This window comes from Physcomitrium patens, chromosome 22, assembly GCF_059467195.1.
Source record: "Physcomitrium patens ecotype Gransden chromosome 22, ASM5946719v1, whole genome shotgun sequence".
NCBI classification, from domain to species: domain Eukaryota; kingdom Viridiplantae; phylum Streptophyta; class Bryopsida; order Funariales; family Funariaceae; genus Physcomitrium; species Physcomitrium patens.
The window spans coordinates 7,911,366-7,916,561 of record NC_143431.1 but is presented as its reverse complement, the minus strand read 5'-3'; positions in this window follow the sequence as shown (position 1 = coordinate 7,916,561).

Below are 5,196 nucleotides of genomic sequence, written 5' to 3'. Positions count from 1 at the left end.
TTTTTAAGATTTCTTGCAATCTACTAATTAGATTGGAGTGAAACTTACGTGAGAGGATATTAGACTTGTTTTTCTATGTGTTTGAGAATTTTAAAATCAATCGAATGATGCAAAAGAGAGATATTGGCTCTGGAAGATTGGTATTAAAATTGGAGAAAGAGGCCAGCCAATACTTGAGCACATTTTTGAGGTTATCATCAATTTGGTAACTCCGATCCTTTTCAATTTTTTTTTGCACTTATTTGGAACTTAGTTTTTAAGAAGTGTGTAAAATTTGAATTAAGATCAACTATTTATTCATTAGTTATTGAGGTTTAAATCTATTATAGGAATTACTAGGATTTGGTTTAGAGTTTGGTTAGGATTTGGTTAGGATTTGGTTTAGGATTTGGTTTAAGATTTGATTAAGATTTGGATTAGGATTTAATTTAGGATTTAGGGTTTAAGATTTAGATTGGGGTTTGATTTAGAATTATAATTTAAGGTTAGGATTAGTGTTTGATTTAGGGTTAGGATTTAGGATTTGGATTAGAGTTTAATTTAGGATTAGGATTTAAGGTTTAGGATTAGGATTTAAGGTTTGGTTAGGATTTTATTTAGGGTTTAAGGTTGGGATTAGAATTTGGTTTAGAATTTAGGATTTGATTGGAATTTGGTTTAAGGTTTGTTTAGGGTTCGATTTAGGATTTAGGATTTTATTAGGATTTAAGATTTAATTATTTTTGGCCTAAAGTTTGAATGAAGTTCAATAGGATTTTCACTAGAATTAAATTAAGATTGAATTGAGATGTATTTGAGTGATATTTGTGATCCTTTTAATATTTCTTTAAGAATTCTTATTGTTTGTTTGAAATTTCTTTGACATTTTTTTGAATTTGATTAAGCTTGCTTAGCATTATTATGGTCTAATTAGAGCATTGTTAGTATTCTATTAGAATTAGGATTTTGTTATTATAATTTCCATTCTTCCTTCTACAACTAGGTGCCCAGAGCATTCTCAAGCAAGACTTCACGTATTACAACAACGTGTTGCATCTCTACTTGAAAATAAGGTCTTTTGTTGTTTGCCTTGAATACAGCCTTTACAAGCAAGTATCATAGCATTGTGGCTTATATGACCAAGATCTAAGCCACTTACCATGGATTGGAGCTCTTTCATGCTCTTGGCATTTAAATGACCAAGGTGTCGATACCAAATGCCAAACTTGTCTTGATCTTGAGGAAATTCAACAAATGCCGCCACTTCAACTCCATTCACCTTCTTACACTTGATGAAGTAGAGGTTTCCATCTCTAAAGCCCTTTGCAATATGATCTCCTTTCAATGTCTTCACAAAACACCCATTCTTATCAAATTGTACTGTACAACCATGTGAAACAAGTTTACTCACCGAGAAGAGGTTTTTCTTCATCTTTGGCATATGTAAGACGTCCTTCAATCTGATCCTCTTGGTTTGGCCTTTCACAACAATCTCTATAACAATGGAGCCCATTCCAATAGCTTGTACTATGCCATTGTCTCCCATGAGGATATTTGCTATTGAAATCTCTTCATAAGTGTCAAATGAACACTTGTATGGAATCATGTGCTTGGTGGCACTAGAATCAATGATCCACTTGGACATGGCAGCCATGGAAGTGCCTTCACTTGCCATGAATGCATAATCATCACCTCCATATTCATCACAAGCATTGTTTGCACTTTCTTTATCTCCTTTCTTAGCCTTGTAGCAATTTCGAGCAAAGTGACATGGTTTTTCACAAATGAAGTAAGTTCTCACATTGCTACCTTGGTTAGAATGACTTCCCTTACCTTGTCTTGAAAAGAGAGCCGAATCCTCACTTTGGAGCTCTTTTTCTTTCTTCTTAGTCACTTCATGGACAAGTCTTACCGTTACATAATCTATTATGAGTTCTTTTAGCTTGATGGACTCCAATGCCACAATGAGATAGTTGTAGGACTCAGGAGGGCTCATAAGCAAGGTCATGATAATATCACTCTCTTCTAAAGGCTTGTCAACAATTGCAAGTTGATTAGCAAGGGCCTTTACCTTATTGACATGAGGTCTTCACCTTCTTCTATTTTGCAAGTGAATATTTCTTCCTTGTGAAGATGATATTGGATAAGTTCTTGCTTGCATATATATTGCAAAGAGTCTTCCATGCTTGTGCTGGTCCTTTATAAGAAATGATGTTAGAAAAGTTGGTTTCATCCAAATTGGTGGTAATCATACCAAAAGCCTTCTTTTCACGTCTTGTGAAGTCCTTCCTCTCTTTAGCATCGGCATGTATGCTTGGAGGCTCTTCACTTTCATCTACAATGTCCCAAAGGTCCAAAGATGCCAACAAAAGCTCTATTTTGACCTTCTAATGGTAGAAATTGTCACCTCTAAACTTCTCGATCACTCTCAAACCTTCACCTTCACTTGAAGCCATTTCTTAAAAGAGGTCTATCAAAAAATATCAAGAAAAGGAGTCTTTATGTGCTTAAAATCACCAAAATAATTTTATACTAGCAAAATCTCAAAATGCCTTCTTGTGAAAAAATGAATGTTTCTTTACTCCAAACACTTCAAAATCAACTTTTGAAGCTTCTAACAAGTATGTGAACTCCAATCAATCTCACTATCAAGTTCTTTCACTCATAAAACTCACTTTCTCATCGCAACACCAAAGACACTATCAAGGTCTTTGTATAAGATCTTAATCACTTAATTCTAGGAGTTAAGAACCTTCAAATTGATGTTAGAGATCTATAAGGCCCAAATCAGAACCTCCACAAGTCAAAACACAAGATTATATCATACAATCTCTAACATCAGCAAACACCATAAGATCTAATCTACAAAAGAATAACAACAAGTAAATGACTTCAACTTCCTTGAATAGCACAACAAAGTGTATGTGGGTCCATAACCTATTGAAGAAACACAATAAGCAAGACACAAGTAAATACAAAACAATAAGATTAGATACAAGAGAAGTGTAGAATGAGATGCCTTTCACTTCCAACACCCGTTACTTATAGGTAGAGATTACATCCATGTTGGCTAACATTCATCTTACTTTCATTCAACTAAACCCTAGATTCTTCTTAACCTAGCCGCGACTTTAAACCCTAGCCGACACCTATAATCTTACTCAACACCTATAACCCTAGTTGCTACCTATGACCCTAGCCGCCACTTTAGTAACTTTCTTTCATCTTTTTGTTGCCCTTTGACCATTAGCAACTTATTTAAGATAATACCTTTTACCTTCTAACTTATCTTCCATTTATTTTAATATTTCCAACATAATGAAATGGTAGTGGCAGAAGTGATAAAAAGGAAATATTAACAAAAAAATTCTGAGGTTGTAGCAAAAACTGTGATAGCATGAGTAGTGCCCTATCTATGTATTTATTTATTTACATAAACACATACATGTCAGATGGATTGTGTTGTTCACCATAGTGTGGTCAGATTCACCATGTACTCTATTCACCTCTTTACTTGAAATGTCACCCAAATCAACCATTGTACAATAGGACTTTGATCCCTTACTTAAGTCCATACCTTTCGTCCCTCATACTTCCTTTCTCTTTGTAAATTTTGCAATGGTATTTTGTAAGCTTATAAAATACGAAAGGAAAAGAACAATGGTATTTTTTAAATTATGCACTTTAAAAATAAAAAAGACAAAAGGAAAAGAACATATTATGCACATGTTGTCTTTTCCAAAACAGAAACAACCAGAACAAAGTTGGATTAAGCTTTTTCAAATGGATTTTCTTTGCATTCAACTGCAGGTACTTAAAGATTGGTAAACCTGTTTTAAGTATTTCCTTCATGGGTTTGAACAAATTGTTTTACAAATATACAAATACTTGGCTTTCGTATATTTGAACACATTATGTTAGTAGTATATTGAGAATGGTTGTTGTTTTAATTTTTTTTATTAGATTTGACTCAGCAGAACTGTTTCAGATATTTGACTCAAATGACGCGCAAGCCTGCCTGAGGGAAATATGCTGGAGGCCCGAACTTCACTCCCACTCTATTTACTGTCATCTCTGCACACTGGGCGCCAAAAAGCATGGGCCATGCTCAACTCCTGTGGATGCCCCTCCACTTCGGAGCAAACGAATCACTAGATCTTTCAGAGTGAGAGAGACCGCAACCACACTGAACTCGCACCTGAAAACAAAATGAGTTTTTCTCGACTTGTGTGTGCACGGAGATGTGGTTCAATCCGCCCTCCGCCTGTGTCAACCCTTTCCGGGCATCCGCACCACAGGTTGGTTTCCGACGGTTCAACGTCGCCGACAGCGGGAGCACCAAGCAAGGTCGGGTTTTGCCATTTGACAGCTGAGTCGCCGCTTCAACGCTGTTTGAACATGCCTAGTATCTACATCAGGCGTGCAGACTACTCCGACTGCATTCCGTATATAATGTCTGCGGGATTAAAGCTCTACCGACCACCGCAACGCGTTTGCTAAGTTGCTCCCTGCCCTTCCGACATCCAATAATTGTATGAGCGAAGTCACACTTCCGTCTGCTATGAAGAGGGTGCCGTTCTGGGAGCCTGGGCACGCGACCTTGAAACAGTTGCATGTACAGGAACGAGAAAGCCGCAACTCGCAATCTTTGTTTCGTGCAGACAACGTCTTCACTCTCCCTGGTTTGAAAGCAAATCATCTGCATGTCAAGCTCTTGGTCGAGCTAGTGTGGTGGTTAAATTGGATCGCGCGCACCAAAGTTTATCTTTCATTTCACATGAAGAGGGTGCCGTCCTGGGATCCATGCACTAGTTGCAGATTACACAATCGACACCCTTCCCCTTTTGAACTGCCTCCTGTCCCTGTGATAGTACCTAACCCAATCCTTACCGAGACCTCGATCGGTGCAGGATCCTTGGGCAACACGATGGACATGATCACTTCCATGATACGAAATGCAAGCAAGTGTATTTTGATACTTTCAGCTGGCAGCGGACACTATTTCGTCCCTGTAGCGAAAGTGGAAAAGGGCGGAGAGTATGCCATGCGGCTGGGCATGAACTGGGCGTACCGTGAGTTTCAGTTAGAGTATGAAGACGATGCAGGGAAGAAGGTGCTGGTCACTTCCGATGATTGCTGCGATTATGAACGAATAACTATCACCGAACGGGACGGACAGCTTGTTCTGGACACAGTGCCTCGGAATCACTATGGTCC